General features: G+C 45.2%; 1 protein-coding gene across 2 annotated transcripts in view; it reads right to left on the bottom strand.

Moving 5' to 3' along the window:
* Positions 1–18231, bottom strand: part of Cdh13 (cadherin 13) — a 1039744-nt gene that overhangs the window by 768022 nt on the left and 253491 nt on the right.

The raw sequence follows: 18231 nt of genomic DNA, 5'->3' as shown, positions 1-18231 counted from the left end.
TCATAACATCTGATGCATGAAGCATGGCAGCAAAGGTCCTGCAGCAAAGGTCTTCCTTCTTCTTTGACCCATAGATAGATTGACTTTCGCCATTGACATCAGCAATGTTGACACAGAATGCTATTTTCTGTTGCTTAAGTCAAGAATTTCACCCTGTCCCTTTCCTTTCATTTAAAGGAAGCACGAATAACTAAGACAGAATCCAGAATGCGCACTGCTTGTAGAAAGAAGGAAGTCTGGATAGAGCAGGGCCCTGGCTTGCCGACCATTGCTGGAATAAAACTGATCACACTGATCACAGTCAACCTTTGGAGGAAAGGGCTATTTGCTTTACAGATCTATCAATGAGGAGAGTCAGGTCAGGGACTCAAAGCAGGAACCTGGAGTCTGAGGCCAGAGAGGAACAATGCTTACTTGCCTTACTTTGCATGACCTGTTCAATTTGCTTCTTTAAATGGCCTGGGAATCACCTGCCCAGGGCTGGCACAAATCACAGTGGGCTGGGCTTCCCCATCGATCAGTAATCAAGAAAATGCCCCACAGATGCACCCATCGGCCAATCTGATGGAGGCACCTAAATATATAGTGATTTCTTCCCAGGTAACTCTAGTTGGTGTCAAGCTGACAAAAATCTACCCAGTACAAGCACATGCTAGAAGATTCTATGTGTGTGGACACATGGAAAAGAGAAACTGTGGAGATGACACGTAGATTACTAGTTGCTAGGAATGAGGAGGAAACAGGAGCCCAGTGTGAAACCATTTAGGGCAATGCAACAGAATCTGGTGACGTAACCGTGCATTCATGGAGTAGCAGTTACTTTCCTCATTGCTGTGGTCAGATCCTGACAAAAAATTAGGGAAGGAAACAGGTGTCTGGTATAGTTTGAGGGGACATCCCATCCATCACGATGACGGTGGAAAAGGCACAGTGGCAGGAACATGAGGTAACTAGTCACACTGGGTCCTCAATCTGGAAACAGAAATGAAGCCCAGTGTCTAGCTCGCTTTCTTCTTTTCCCCCAGTCCAGGATGTCAGCCCGTGGAACAGAGAGCCTACATTTAGACTGAGTCTTCCCACCTCGCTTAATTCAGTCTCTAAACCCTCTCACAAAAACGTCCAGAGATGCGTTTCTACGATGATTCTAAGTTCCACCAAGATGGCAACCCAGGTGAGCCATTACACAGAGTGTGCATTTGTCAAAACACGAGGCACTGTAAAACACAGTGTGGGCCTTCCCATTAGCTGTCGAGCTTAGTTAATAGTTGCACATACATACTGGCTCGTTGGCTGTGAGAGAAGCATCATGTTAATGAATGATGTTGACAGCAGAATGAGCCATGCAAGGGGGAGACAGAAGACATAGGTATGCCACAGTGCTCAATCTCCTGGGATCCTGGACCCACTCTGAGAATTGAATGTAGTTCATATGGAGGAATCGAAGTTAAATAAGAACAGCTTGGACAATGCAGATCATGGTTCGTTTTCAAAGACCCACCATCTTCACCAAGTGGAAGAGATACCCAAGTTCCTCACGAACAGTAGGCCAGAGATAGAGTCCTTGTTTACAGGAAGTCAAACTCAGCGGTGACCATGGCGGACATTACTCTCACTGACTCCTGCCCCACACACTTCACCCAAATGTAGCTGTTTGGGGAGTTCTTCCTCTAGTTCAAGACAGAAAATCAGCATGAGACAACATGGTTTTAACATCACCTGAACCTTTCTTCATAGAATGGGAATAGAGGAATGGAGGGGGAATGGACCGGGGTCTCACTGCAAGCATAGAAGGTTTACTTTTGGTTTTTCAAGATTAAAATCTACTCCATCGGGGTTGGGATTTAGCTCAGTGGTAGAGTGCTTGCCTAGCAAGTGCAAGGCCCTGGGTTTGGTCCCCAGCTCCGGAAAAAAAGAAAAAAAAGAATCTATTCCATCACTGGAATGGGATGTTGGTGAAGACATGTGACAGATGAGGATGAGGCAGGCTCAAGTCCTGGTGAGATTTTGACCAAAGAAGCCTCCCTGTCAAAAACATTGGTTCTTGGTCAGTATAATAGATAGATGTGGTTAAATGAGTGCTTCTGGGAATTTCTGGAACATTCTCCCAGAAATCTTGCAGAGAACAAGCTGAGGGGTACATACACAGGGAGCTACTGCCCAGTGCCCCATCTTCTCTGCAAACCATCACCTCCACATGACTCTGTTCCTTTCTGATTTGTTGACTCAACTTCAATTCTAAGAAAAAATCCACAGAACACTAGGCAACCGCCATGGTGTGGTTTCTAAGTAAGCATCGTCTGGCTTCTCCAAACTGAGCTATAGTAACAGTACAAAAAGCAGACAAGCACACACATATCAGTGAAGAATACATTGTAAAAAGGCAGGGTTGATATAAGAGGACCTGTGACATTGTCTTTGAGAGTCTGGGGCACCTGAGTTATTATTATCAATGCTTTCCTGATTCACTTATTTTCCCCACAAATGTCGTAATTTTATTTTTCTTTACGGCTAAATCAAATTCTATCGTATAAGTTTCTGATTCTTTCTCTCCGCCTACCTGTCTAATCTGTTTATTTATTTATTGCATTTCACGGTTTTATTAGTCATTCATTTGTTTGTTGGCCATCTGGTCCCATTCTCTCTCTCTCTCTCTCTCTCTCTCTCTCTCTCTCTCTCTCTGTCTCTCTCGTAGAACAGTTGGGCGATATGGTTTTGAGATAGGGTCTTAGATATCTCAGGCCTTCCTTGACCACATCACATAGCCAAAGATAATCATGAAGTCCCCATCCTCCTGCCTCTACCTCACAAGTGCTGGGACATCAGGAGTAGGACCTGATTCTTATGGTGCATGGTACTGAGCACAGTGCTAGCTACCCACGGACAAAGCTGTTGCAAGGGCGACATATGAGTGGTCAAATCATCCATCCGACTCCCATCATATACTGGATATTTATAGTAACTGTAAAGGCCCCCAGCTCCCCTGAAGATCTATTGATATGAGTTTCAGGGACTTGGAAAGAAGACTCAAAATGTAGTAATTAGAGTCAGAGCCTGGAAAACACTGGAGCTGTAGATGGAGCCAAGATCCCCAAGTGCAAGGGTTGCTCTGTCCTCCTGGGAAATTACGGTGCATATGGAATGGTGACCTGCTAGACAAGGTGCTCAGCCGGTCTGAGCAGGTCTGATCACTAACTCCCAGTCAGACGTGCTCCCTGCTGCACTGTGCCTTGATCTGAAAGGAGACTTGAGAAGCAGAGGCACAGTGCAAAGACCATGGTGTCTGTCTGTGAACCTGTGACTGTACTGGACTGGGACCACTCACCTGTGCAACTTCTGCCTCTTCCCATGAATAGCATGCCCTGCCTTCTCACGATGCATGGGGTAAGCATTAAAGACGGTAGCACTCAGGAGATTCAATATCTCCTGACGAAACTAGAAAACCATTACTTCAACCTCCTTTTGGAGAGAATATTAGGGACTAAACATAAAGCCACTTGTAATGGCTTTGGATGCCAACATGCCTGGGAGTATCAGCATTTTAAAAAGCCATTTACATTCTGTTTAGGCCTTATACGCATTGGGGTTAGATAACATTATGATTGACAAAGGTTCATAGTTATTATGAAAGATGCCAAGTTATATTTAGGTGGTTTTTGTTTTTTTCAAATCTCACTTTAATTGCTTGTCACCTTTGAAAATACCATAATTAACACAAGTTAATTTACGTGCTTAAATATTTTAGCGGCAGGTTATAATTTTAATAGAAAAATCAAGTTTGGAAGAAAACCACAGCATTCTACAACCTCCAGGAGGAAAGAGAGTGCTGTGTTGGGGGAGGGGAGAATAAGGAAAAATACAGACAGAAGATGGACAAAAGATAGACCATAGGTATAAAAGTGAAGGATAGATTATTAATCAGTAATCAATAGATGAAATAGACAATATAAAATGGATGATAACTTGATGGAAGATAATAATGAAGTTTGGAAGAAAATCACAGGGTTTGATAACATATACATAGAGTTAGGCAAGTAGCAGCTAGAGAAGGAGAGAGAGAAGGAAGGAGAGAAGGAGAAAAGGAGGGAGAAATGGAGAGAGGGAGGGAGGAGAGAGAGGGAGAGAGGGAGAGAAAGAGGGAGTGAGAAAGGGAAGGAAGGAGAAAGAGCGGGGGGGAAGGAAGGTGGGAGAGAGAGGGGGGATAGGCAGAAAGGGAGGGAGGAAGAGAGGGGGCTGATAAGCAGATGGATGGACGCTGGGCTTGGAATTTGGTCCTAGCTATGAGGACTCCAAAATTCCACATCACCTCTTTATGCCTCTGTGTTGATGTTTATGAAACAGAGACATTGAAGTTTACATTCCTCTCCTAGTATCATTTCTGTTGCTGTGATAAAATACCCCAGCAAAAGCAACCCAGAGGAAAGGGAGTTTATTTTAGCTCACAATTAGAGGCTCTTGTCAATCATTGTGGGGAAATCAAGAAATCAGCAACTTGAAATAGCTTCATCACACCCACAGTGGGTTGCAGAGGGAAATCAATGTGTATGTCTCTACCCAACTCACTCTCTCTCCTCCTGTATATTCCAGGACACAACCAAAAGAATGGGGCTCCCCACAGTGGCTTGGGTCTTTCCATTGCAAGGAACCATAGACCATTCTCAGTAGACACACCCAAAGGCCAAGAATATAAAAACAGCCCTTATTGAGACACTCTTCACTAGGCTGTGTCAGGTTGACAATGAAGACCCACTGCCACCCTCAACCCTCCATTTTAAGGATTATTTCTACTTGTTATTCTAAAACCCCTATACATGTGGTACCCATAAAGCTTCCTGCCCCTTTCTCCGTCTGCACTGCTGTTAAAGAGAGAGAAAACACATGACCGTCTGGGTTCCCAGTAGAACGTTCCCAGGGCAGAAGTATCTTCCAATTAGCTTTGAAGATTGAAATGAGAAAGGAAGCAGGAAGGAGGAATGCTGAGGGCATGAAGCGGTGCTCCTGATTGGACAGTCTCCCACTACCTGATTCCCATCCCAGGGAAGGCAGGCTGTGCCTCAGCTCTTAGAAGCTCTTGATTCCGTGGGTAGGTGTGGAAACCCAGTCCAACAGAGGATCTGAGTGAGAGAGTTTACTGCGGGTTCACATGCCTATCCTAGCCTGTGCCCAGCGGGCTAGCCAGCTAGCCAGTCAACGGGGACACACACCTCTGACTCCATGTTTACAAAGCTAAGCTTTCACTACCCTGTGGCTTGTTGCAGGGTTGATGAGAAGCAGCCTAAGAAAGATTTAGACAATGCCAAGACTATAGGAAGAAGTCGACTGTTACGGGCAGAGGGCTGTGTTGATCCCACCCGCCTTCACTTTGCAAGGACCTTCCTGCTTACCCAAACTTCAGTCTTCCTCTGGTGGATCCTTCCTGCTAGTGACAGTTCAGAGTGAATACTCTCTTTCTGACAAACCACCCAAGGCCAGACTCTTCTGGCTTTTTTCTCGCCCTCTTCTCTCCTCTCCCTTCCTTTCCCCTTTTCCCCTTCCTCCTCCTTCTCCTTCCCTCCCTTCTCTGCTTCCCTTTTCCTTCCCTCTCTCCCCCTTTCTCTCATCTTTCTTGGTTTGTTTTGACAGGGTCTCCCGATGTATCTCCTACTGGCCTTGCCTCAGTGTCCCCAGTTCTACCCTTCCAGCTGTGTGCTACAGAATCCGGCATCTCTGTCTTTTAAGAGACCGTCAGAAGGATGCGAATCTGGGTTTAGACAGGGAAGTCTGTCGAGGATGACTCAGGGGAAGGGAGGATTGATCATGTTCTGCCCAGTAGCGATTTCGGCAGTAGCAATGACCATGGTGCTGATTAATGGCCGGGTACAGTTGTGAGGACCTGAGCACAGACACTTGAGAGAGAAGGGTGGCGGGTGAGGTGAAGGAGCCACGCACATCCGCAGGTGAGGTGAGTAAATAAATCCCAAGGAAAGGAGGAAAATGAGCATTCATCAGAAGTGTGCTGAGCTGTGGTACCGCCAGGCACAATCAGAGGGCTTCTTAATTGCTTGTCAGAGACCAGTGCATCTTGGCAAAATGTTCCTCAACTAATGCTCAGAGAGCTTCCCCCCCCCCCTTAACCTGGCTTCATTTATCATGATTAGAAAACAAGTCAAAATTGATTTCTGTTTATTTTATGCGGCAAACCCCCGGGGAGGCTTTTCTTCCCAGTGGGTTTGACAATTTTGAGCTGGGTAGGGGAAGCCCCTCCGAGCATAAAGACCCACTTGAGTGCTGCTTCAAGCAGGTGTGTGAAGTCCTTGGGTCTTACAGACTGTGTCAGTCTCTTAAGCTTTTCCAAGCTACCTCCCACGCACGTACGTGAGCCTTTTAGGCAGCTCTTTCTTACATTAAAATGAGCACATTAAGGGAGACTTGTAGGGAAATAGCTCGGGGAGGTTTAGAATCAGACCTGTGTTTGATTTTCTTGGCTTTACCACCTCACAGCCCTATGACCTTGGGAGAGTCACTAAAAGTTCTCTGAGGTTTAACTCGGGGAAAGCGAATTCCTATCTGATTTCCCAAGACCCTTAGAAGTCTTGGGCTAAAGACGTTGACATAGAAGTCCTGCTCCCCCAGTAAGAGGGTAGGCTACACAGCACTGTGAGTTCCAAGATCCCATCCTAGCTTCTGAGTTTCGTCAGCAGCACTACCCATGCTCGGCTTTGGTTTGCAGCTGACACTTAGCATACAGCCTGTCACAGAGTCGGTGCCCACCTGGACAGCTCAGGACGCATGATGCACCTAGGACACACCTTGGTGTGTTAGATGTGCTTACCAGACACCGTTTTGTGTGATCCAGTTTGTGTGCTGTCGTACGTTCCTCGAGGGAAAAATACACTAAGCAGATCTCTCCTTGCCAGCAGTGTGCCTCCTGCCGCAGAAGGTACAGCCATGTACCCTTCAACTAAACCCACTACGCTCAGCTGAGGCAGGAGGATTCAGGGACAGCCAGCCTGGGCAGTATAGGGAGGTCCTAATATAAGTGCTTGTTCATCTAATATTTCTGTCAGAGTTACATGCCGTGACCATCCTCAGACCTGCAAGATAAAAATCTGTGGTCAACTTGCCCATACTTGTTCTTGCCCTCTAGCCATGCCTAAGAGCTGGTTCTCTGTCTCTCTGTCTCTCTGTCTCTCTGTCTCTGTCTTTATGTCTCTGTGTCTCTCAGAAATACACACATACACACACACATACACACACATACGCATACATATACTCACATACATACACACACATACACACACATATACACACATACATACATACACACACACACACACACACACACACACACACACACAGACAAATACTCTATTCTACTAGGACTTTGTTAATTGGGTAAATCATATCTGAAGAACTGACATACATCCCCAGTCTGGGTCCCTGCCTTGCTTGCGAACGAGCTATGATAGGAACAGTAATGCCACACCCAGAAAAGGTCACCACACCCCTTTTCCTACTCAGACACTTATAAGCCCCAAAGAGATTCCAGGAGCTTGTGCTCTCCTTCTGGAAATGAAATCACAAAACCCACCACAACAAAAACCAAAACAACCTCAGCCAGGTGAGGCAGCCTTGGAGGGGTCTCCATCTGAGCTCAAGCACCAGAAGTGTCCCCTGCACTGATCTCAAACTTGCGTCCAGCATGAGCTTAAACTCTGTTTCTGGGGCTCAGTGCTCAGGAGCTCTCCTCCTGTTCCCTTTAACTCACACCCCTGGTAACTAACTCCAGCCCCTCTGCCAGGACGCATGTCTGCCCTGGGATTTCTTTCATCTGTGTAGCCAAGGAAAAGATGATTAAGGTTTTCATTGTTCCACACAGAAGCTGGGAGCCAGACAGAAATATGGCCTGCCTTGGTGCCCAGTGTCCCCTTGTCTCACACTTGCTTTGTGACCCTTGCTCCTACACTCTTCTTTCCCCCTGACAATCTCTTTCTCTCCACTGCCCAATTTCTAGAAGCTTACAGACGTGTAAGACTGGTTTACTCTGGAAAGAAGAAAATAGCAAGCAATTGTCCTCATTCCCCCAGCCTTGACTTCTTTCTGACAGCATCCATTTCCTGCTCGCTCCTCTGTTTCCCGACCAGGTACTTCCCAGGCCTTGGCCAATGAGCTAAGTGTCTCATCCATTTACTGAAAATCTTACAGCCAGGATCACCAATAATCAAATAAAACTCAACTCCAGAGCAGGGTCTGTATGACTTGTGGTATGTTATTTATTTATTTATTTACTTAGTTAGATTTGCTAATAGCAGACACTGAGCCATTATTTGGACAAGATACTCTGCCCCCCACAATCTCTGTTCTTTCTGCCTACCAGAGGAAAAATCGTGGTGCTGGGGAGATGGTTCAGACAGAAAACTGGGCAATGCAAGCATGAAGACTTGAGTTTGGTATCCCAGCACCCGTGTGAAACTCGTGTAGGCTTGATAACACAGGCCTACAATACCCCTGCTGGGGACCGAGACAGGAGACCCCTAGAGTTTGCTAGCTAAGCAGTATAGACAATTGCTGAGCTCAAGGTTTAGTGAGAGACCCTGAAAGCAAGGTGGAGAAATGACTAAGAACCATAATTGACATTAATCCCTGGCCTCTAAACACACACACACACACACACACACACACACACACACACACACACACCACCTGTAAGCAGGGCCTCCTTTACACCAGAGCTCCTAAATCAGAGCTCTCAGTGGATGATAAAGGAGGCAGATGTTCATTATCATCAAACACATATGAAGCTGAGCTTTACACAACCTAAGGATTCTGAGAGCTAAGTGTTATTTTATGAGACCTTTCAATTTGGAAGTGCATTGCAGATAAAACAAGACTTCGGTGTAAACCACTGATGTATTGTGTTGTTAAGAACAATGAATTATTAAAAGGATAATCTTTTAAACACCAAGAAATTGTCTTCTAGTGCACTCCAGGGGCCGTGGGTAAATGCATTACGCCTGCAAATTCATGCTACCGGGCTGTAATTTTCAAAATCACCGTGGAATACACCTGACGTCATAGACTTATCTTCCTCCCACATTCTGGGCTACAGTGGGACCATGGAGACGGTGTATAGAACAAGTGAAAGGTCACCTTGCCCTCTATTTCTGTGCACAGCTGAGAGGCCATGGGTAAGCTATTTAGATAGCCCTTCCAAAAAGTACTCAAAACTCCAGCCCACCAGTGTGATCTCCCAAGAGTCTTTGTGATAATTTATTCTATTGTTAATTTTTGGTAGGATTTTAGAGACACCATGGGAACAAATCTCTGTAAGGTAGCTTCTAGATTAAGTTACTTATTACAGGAAGGCCTACCCTAAAACTGGCTAGAACTATGCCATCATCTGGAGACCTGGCCTGAATAGAGAGGAGTGAGCTGAGGCCTGGCACCCCATCTCTCTCTCTTCTTACTGTGAATGCCATGTGGCCTCCCTCCTGATGCCCCATCTTTCCCACCATGATGAATTATACCCTCAAACCATGAGCCAAAATAAGTCCTCCTTTCCTTTGTCACAGCAACAAAACAATGCCTTTGTCTTTGGTCTCACCACAAATTCTTACCTCGCGGCATCTTTGCACCAAGATTCACCCTTTCTAAGGCAGTCAAAGCCTCTATGAGGCCGATGGTCCCATTTAATCAGTGAATCTGGTTCTATTGGGGTGTAAAGCTCCAGCTCAGAATTTGGTCCCTAAGCCTGAGTCTATCTCAGCCCAAACCCCAGCCCCAGACAACTGGGTATGGCCTCTCTCCACATACTCATCCCTCATGGTATTGTCACGCCACCCCCAAGCATTGTGTGGACAAAGTCCCATGGCTGCATACTTTCCCCATAGTTCGTTGGCCACAGCTCTGTGCTCTCAGTGCCCTCTGCTCCCACAGCTTTCTCCATTCAGTAGATGAGAGCTTCGCAGGAGAATCCTAATACATACTGTTTAAATTATCCAAGAGCGTCATTAAAAAGTAAAATCAAACGTTTTCATTGATGATAGGAATCATCTTAATAATATATTTTATTTAACTTTGTGGAGTCAAAAATCATTATTTTATATGGCATAGGAACTATTCATGAGATTTAAAAAAAAAAAAAGAAATATCCTCTTCTATGCTATGTCTCTGAAGCCTGGTGTGTGTTTTATGTTCACGCCACATCCCAAGGTAGCAACTACACTTGAAGGTCTCAAGAGCCCTGTGTGATTCACTGGGTTAGAAAGTGTAGGCAACGGTTTTACCTGCCCTTCTGTGACCAAGAACAGCTTTGGGAGAAAGTATTTTATTTAGGTTACAATCCTACGTTATAGCCCATCAGTTTGAAGAAATTAAGATGACTCAAGCAGCTGTCTCCTCAAAACACAGTCAAGAGCAAAGAGAATAGACATGTTTATATCCTTGCTTTTGCTTGCCTAGGTTTCTTTGCTCACATACATGTGGTGCAGACCAGCAATACACAGCATGGCCCACATTCAGGGTAGGAGTCTTCTCACCTCAAACAACAGTCAAGATAATCCCTCATAGACAAGCTCAAAGGTCAACCTGATCTAGATAAGTCCTCAGTTAAAACACTAACCAAGGGAACAACAGACACCCCGGTGATGGGAAGATGAACGGATCTTCTATTTGTCTGCATATCAAAAGCTATTGGACAAATGTGCACTGGTTGCATGAGCAGTGATGAAGGAAGGAGAATGAAGGATGCAAAGTCATGATACTTATCCTGGGTACCCAATTCCTACCTCTCTGTACCCAGCTACTTCCGAGGACCCTGAACTGTAGAGCGCTGAACAGTGGAGAAGAAACCATGAGACCTGTCCATTCCTCTTGACCAGTTCAAGAAGTTAGAATGAGGTAGTAACGATGAGTAGTAATGATGATTATGAGTGACCGTGAGTTATATTTGGTTCTATGGATGCTAGGGCTGGGGGGTGGGGATCAGAGCTCCAAGCTAGGGAATGGCATGGTTGTATGTAGGTCTCTTTAGCAACCAGAAAAGGTGACTAATTTCTTTTTTTTTTTTTTAAAGATTTATTTATTTATTATAGATGAGTACACTGTAGCTATCTTCAGACACACCGGAAGAGGGCATCAGATTCCATTACAAATGGTTGTGAGCCACCATGTGGTTGCTGGGATTTGAACTCAGGACCTCTGGAAGAGCAGTCAGTGCTCTTAACCGCTGAGCCATCTCTCCAGCCCAGGTGACTAATTTCTAATGGGGTTGGGGATTCCTTTTGGGGTAACACACATGGTTTGAAATAGAAGGACTGCTGACATCACTAAATGTCACCCCACTGGCCATTCGACAATGGATAATTTTATGTCATATAAATTTCACCCTGATGGAAAAATGAAGACCAACCATCACTGATAGAATTCCAATTCTTCAATGGCCTGAGGGTGCTACTGGACTATGACCTCCAACCCCACCTTTCCTGGTCCCCCCAGTCTCTCTGGTCACTATTCCCCACCTTGTCTTAGTTCTTTTCATAGTCACCAAGGCCTCTTCTTTTCATATTCATCCACTCTCCTCTCTATTTAGGGCATGCTTGCAACAGCTGTAGCCCTTCCGCTAATCTGACTCCAATATATCCCCAGACATGACCAAGAAGATAGACTGCCACGGCCCTCACACCTAAAGCTTAGCCACATTCTATCTTTCTCTGTTCCTTCTCAAACCTCCTGTGGATGCCATCGCTATTCTTGCCTGGACTGTTATTACTTGGCAACATTATAGCTCTCTCACTAAACACCAGCGGCCATGGTGAGTGGGCTGCTCCCACTTACACGTTCAGGATGTAGAACAAAGCATCCTGGATCATGAACTCATCCTTGAAGGGACAGGGGAGTGGAGCTTCTAGGTAAAGGGATATGCTGTTTTCTAACACAATGCCTGTAGTAAGAGAGATGTTCAATTGATGTATGTTAAACCTTAGACAGTGGGATGAGGGCTGGCTTCTCTGGAGTCTAGAGAACAATGGAACTTGAAGATATATGAAGTGTGCCACTTGGGGAGGGCATGGATGAAAAAAGTCAGGATCTTGGGGGAGAAGCTGGAGGGAGGAAGGTTGGTATTTCCAGAAGAAAGTGTGACGGGCATGACTGAGTTCAACAAAGAGGCCATGCTGCTCCCAGCACATGAGTGATATGCACTGAAAGGCTAGCTATAGAGATGGTTAGGAAACTCTCATGTTCTGACTTGAAAAGCAAGAAAAGGTGCTTGGTCCAGACCTGTCAGGGATGCCTAACTCAATCCTAAAATAAAGAGGTTGCTTTTCCTAGGTGACAGAAAGCCACCATGGGACTTCAAAACAAGCATTTCCTCAAGCAACAGCCCGCACTGGAAACTGGACTTTGTAATACACTGATTCCCACTTACACGCAGGCAGTAATTAAAATTCAACTGAGGCCATGTTTCCTACTTCGGTTGCTCTGCATAGACACTCCCTTTAAATAAACAAATAACAAAACCCCCAAATGAACCAAACAAAAACCCCCAAACCAACCAACCAACCAACCAACCAACCAACCAACCAACCAACCAACCAAGAAAACCAGCAGCCAATTAACGTTTTCTTCCAAGGCTGAGATCCTATTAAAAACTGCCCATATCCATGTATGCACTTCTCTTATTTTTAAGCCACATCTATCAAAACTGCAGAGGCCAACACACACAATCCACATGGTTTCTGAAACACAGCAAATATAGGTGGAGGTTTTCCCTCCAGGACTCTGATTGTCTTTGAAGGCTGTAGGGTGTCTCTCTCCCAGTTTCTTGTTTGTTTCCATCGGTGATGAATAATTTGCATGAGCTTCAGAGCTGGGTTGGTCACGTCTACACTTAACAATCACCTCGCTGTCTGGACCCATCTTGTTCCCTCTCATTCATCAATAACAAATTTCTTAGACAATTCCCAAGGAAAGCGTTCAGAGAGACAACTTGTCCCCAGCTTGCAGATTTCCTCGGCTTTGTCTGGCAAAGCCAAGTGCGGAAATCTGTTCAGCAATTACTCTATTAAGCTCAATATCTGTGAAAAATAATTATCATATTTGACACTGGTATAAAATGCCAGCATTCTAAATAAAAAGAGCTGAAGGGTTACCAGATTCGAATTCCCAGAACTGCCTGAGTGCTTTTAGTAATTTGGAAAAACTCAGTCAACATATTGTTGCAGTGGAAAAAAAAAGATGAAATGTACTGAGTATTTCAATTAGGGTTTCTCTTCTCTAGCTGTTTTTAATTCGATGCTAAATGACAGAAAAACTCGTAGTGATTTCCCGGTATATTTTAGATTTCTCTTGCCCCAAACTCTTTTCTGGTAGATAATAAAATGACAAAAGAATGGGTTGTATACTGAAATGACTCTTTTCACCCTTTAAAATGACCATGAAGTGACGTGACTTACTCTTGGAACCAGGAAATGTCACTCGCCAAAAATACTTTCCCCGTGAGAGCAGTGCTAGGGGCAGGAAACACACTCCTCAGAAAAAACCTTTATGAGGGACCTCTTTGTTCAGGGATCCTGGATTGGGTTTTGGAAACAGGCAAATGTCAGGCAGAACTAATCTTTGTGAATAAGTTAAGTGAGACGTGGGCGTTAGGCACGGGAGCTATGTGTATTTGAGAACACACTAATAGTACTGACAGGGAATTCTTGCCTGGTGACTTTCTATCTCTCCCTGCTCTAGGATCACAGGTGTCCTCTATGATCCTGAGGACCTCAACTGAGGAGGCTCCCATCATCTCCAAGTTTCAGATTAAAAAAAAAAAATTAGAGCATAGAGAGCCTGAGTAGCCCAGAGCCACAAGCTTACAAGGGGAGATTTGTAGATTATCAGCAGGACCACATTATTTGCGTGTTAGCTGACTGAACCAACAGCCAACAAAAGGTATGAAAACTGCACTGAGCAGCAGTGAGCCCCCAAAGCCACACTGTTCATCATCTGAACACAGGGAGAGGCACAGTGAAGGTTTGAATGCACCTATGCTTACAGGCACACACACGCATGCTTACAGATGTACATACACAATGGCCTGGTGATCTCTAGTGTCCCCTCCTCAGGAACTTCACCAAGCTGCTTAGTCACAAATGAGCCCAAAGAATGGCCTATAGAACCACTACACCAAAACCATGGTCTTCCCTAGTTCTAGTTAAAAGAGCGCGCTCTCTCTCTCTCTCTCTCTCTCCTCTCTCTCTCTCTCTCTCTCTCCCCCCCCCCCTCTTCTCTCTCGCCCTCCCTCTCTCCTCTCTGTCTCTCTGTCTCTCTGTCTCTCTGTCTCTCTCTCTCTCTGTCTCTCTGTGTGTGTGTGTGTGTGTGTGTGTGTGTGTGTGTGTGTGTGTGTATTAGGAACTCTTGCTGGCTGGCCTTAAATTTATGGTCATGCCTCTGTCTCCCATGCACTGGCATTTCAGGTATATGTCAACTGTGCTTGGGTGAAAGAAACTTCCTTGTCCCAAAAGAAACATGTCTGTCTGCCTGTGTTTTAGCAGCTAGAGCAATGGAACAGGGTCCTTGACATGACTTTCTCGAAGACCCAAGGCCTTGAGGAACGTCTCATCATACTTCCATCCATATGACTTCCTATGATGCTCACTCAACACAGGGGATCTGAGACAAGGATGTCAAAGTCCTTAAGCCTCAGCCTTGCAGAGATGCCAAGGCTCTACGGCAAGACTCTATAAAGTTTCCACAATGCACCTAAAGGTAAGTTTGGTTTGAAAAAGAATGCTGGTGTCAACAAAACTACTTTCTTGGAGGGACATTCCTTATAGCCAAGAATAATGAGAGGTGGGGAAGGCAAGAGAGAGCAACTGAGTGAGCAGTGATCCACCAATGGATCTTCCAGGTGAGCCCAGCTCAGAATGTATATCATCTGGAAACCCAGTGAAGCCATGCTACACATTACTGCCTTGGGGTTTGGGACAACCTTCAAGTCCCCAACATTAATATCAGCCAACCAAAATATGCCATGAGAAACCGTCTCCTTTTAACTTAACATCATAGTGAATTTCCCTTCTGGGACTCAATAATTTTGTTATAGATAGAGTAATGTCTGACTCACAGTGTTACTAAAGAGCAACTGCATACGTACTCCTCGGGCCCCCTTTAAGAATGGTATCATTTTCACTGCTTGGAGTGGCACAACTTGCATCTGCTGATGGTTCCAAAGAGGGATTCGAAGATCTTTCTTCCAAGACCTCGCCTCAATTTAATGTAACTGCACAGGGATTCTAAAGAAAGACACTTTAGCCCAGGCATGCCATTGCAAGCCTACATTCCATATGTAATGACGGGAGGATCTGGAATTCAAGATCATTCTCCAGGATGTGGTAAGTTTGAGGCCAGGCTGGGCTACACAAGATCCTGTCTCAAATAAATAAAGATGGCGTCTTCAGTTGCAATCCATGACCTCACAAGGAGACCGGGGCTACAGATAGTGGCAAGTAACCAAACATACACTCACCCCTCATAAAGGCTTTCCACGTGCATACAGCCCAGTCCCGTCCATGACAATCCAAACTCTGAATAGCCCATGGGCCTCTGTCATGAGCATATATCTGGAATCGGCTCTCGTGTCATTCTCTACCCTGGCTCTGACCACTCCTAGTCTATATGAGTTGGAAGTTCCAGGCAATGATCCCCTGCAGGTGTCTAAAACCATGTCCAATGACCCATCTCCAACATCATGAAGGCTGGAAGCCTCTATGGGAGCTCTATGCTGCGTGCTGTGGAAGCAGTGGCAGAAACTGTTGCAGAATATTTGAGCAGCAGGAGGTCTGACCAATACGAAAGCAAGCAAAGCTGTAGGTGAGAATAGCTGAGATTGCGTTTATGTCTTAAATCTTTTCCCTGTGGCCCAAGACTCTTCCCAAAGAAGACCCTACTCTCGTAAGCAAGAAAATGGCAACAGCTTTCCAATTAGAAAAATCTTCATCAGGACATTAGTTAATCTTCTTGTTGCCGTGACAAAGTAGCTCACAGAATCGGCTTATTGAAGGAAGGGTTTACTCTGGCTCCTGGTTTGGGTGGATACAGTCCATCAGAGTGTGGAGGTCACTGCAGCTAGAATCTTAGGCAGTGGGTCACATTACATCAACAGTCAGGGAGTAGAGAGAAACAAAAGCTGGGGCCCAGCTCGCTCTCTCCTTTGTAGTTAGTCTAAGATTCTTGTCCACGGAATGTTGCTACTCCCATTCAGGGTGGGTCTTCCCCCCAACCCCCTGCTCAGTCAACCTAATGTAGAAAACCCCTCAGAGACATACCTAGAGACTAGTGTCCATGGTGAGCCTAAATCCTATTAAAATGGCAGCCAAGATGAGCCAGCATGCTTCATCTTAAGGTAGCTTCTCACATTCTTAAAACTTGAAAGAAGTGGGATGGATCGTAGGCTGAGTTTTTTTTTAAAGGGTCTATCACGTTTTTCCAGTGTAACATTTAAATATAGCCTAGACGACACCAGCTCTATCATGTCTGCCTCACATGTTAGAACCCAGAGCAGAGACACCATCTCCCATCTTGAATATATAGAAAGGCAGATACCATTCGAACCACAAGCACATCTCTATCCAATGGAGGGTAGAAACCGAACACCAGGGAAAGATGCCCTGTCCTCTTTGCTATCTAATAAGATCGAAATCCCCAAACACCTCAAGCATCTGTGCAAATAAAACTCCATGGGTGCCATCCCTCCCGAGCTGCGTCCTGATGTTCTCCTTGTACTTTCAAGTCTGACGGTGTCAAAGTCAGTCGCGTTAACCCAACTTCAGATCAGCTACCTACCTGCCGATAGATGATAGGTAGATTGATACAATACGATAAATAAATAAATAATAGGTGGCTGGACAGATAGACAAATGAATGATAAATATACGGAGATAGATTGATAGATGCTTGATAGAGGCTAGGTAGATGAGAGACGGGTAAAGGATATTGAGCAATGTGACACAGAGAAACAGAGAGATAAGAGCGATCACACTGGGATAAAGAAATAGCTAATTAATTCACAGGTTGGTAGATAAATGACACACAGATGATCTTTGCATATACATATACATGTATATGACAGATTATAGGAAGTTAGACACATAAAATGGACAGATAATTTCCTTAAGAGTGCTGTGGTTAACTTCAGGGAATTCATTGATTCAAAATTATTCAAGGTTGAGAAGACAACAGCCTTGAGGACTCAAGGGATAGTTTTTGAAGAGAATAAAACTTTGTGTGAGAATTACTGTCCATGGTTTGAAAAACAAGGTCAGGCAGAAGGTGAGGCCGGACGAGGCCTCTCTTTTGTCAAGAACTTTCCTCAGAGTAGGTTATCAGCATCCTCAGCCTCGGTGAGAGTACAGCCTGGGGAAGTAAATGAAGTAAACGATTAGCTCAAGAGAGCTGGGAAACCACAGGGGCTTCAAATGCCCCGGGCAATGCAGCGCTCACCACGATGGAGAGGCTGGAGAGCCAGATGCCTCCTCTCCAGCTTGCTCAAGACATTTTATAAACATGATACCAGATAGACACACAGCATTCTCAAACAGCAGTGGTCCAATGCCTCAGTGTAATCCTGACTGTCTATGTGATGGTATTCAGAACTTCTGGGGTTATTGATAGGTGATATTCAGAACCTCTGGGGGTGTTGATGGGAGTTTTCCCTAGGAGGTTTAATTGAGGAAAGAAGATCACTAATGTAAGTAAGCAGTACCATCCATCCCACAGGCTGGGTTCCAGACTGAATAAAAGGAGAACTAGAGCCCAGCATCAGTATCCTCCTCTCTCTGCTTCCTGACTGCAGATGCCATGTGACCAGCTGTCTCATGCTCCTGCTGCCCCCGACACTGACTGGACCCTCCAACCACGAGCTAAAACAAACGGTTCCTTAAGTCACTTTTGCCTGGTAACTTTGTCACCCTAGCAAGAGCAGTAACTAAGACACTTAGTGAATTTTAAATATTAAGAACAGTCTCCTGGAGACCGCTAATAAAATGGTCCTGAGCTGCGGTCTGAATGGATGTACTGTCCCCTTTCAGGAATAGGCATGTTTGAGTGTCATGCATGCTCCAAGGAAGACTGCTACATTAGTCAGTCGCAGTTTTTCCTGGATCCAGCAGTCCCGGGCAGGATGCATTCCCTAAGTAAGAAGGATGGCCAAGAGAACAGAGCCGCACCTGTAGGCTGCTCATCTGGTAGCTGCTATTCCATTTCTAGTCC

The sequence above is a fragment of the Rattus norvegicus genome, chromosome 19 (genome assembly GCF_021556685.1).
Source record: "Rattus norvegicus strain SHRSP/BbbUtx chromosome 19, alternate assembly SHRSP_T2T, whole genome shotgun sequence".
Classification (NCBI taxonomy): domain Eukaryota; kingdom Metazoa; phylum Chordata; class Mammalia; order Rodentia; family Muridae; genus Rattus; species Rattus norvegicus.
The sequence above is the reverse complement of the archived record's forward strand: the minus strand, read 5'-3'. Positions and strand labels throughout refer to the sequence as shown.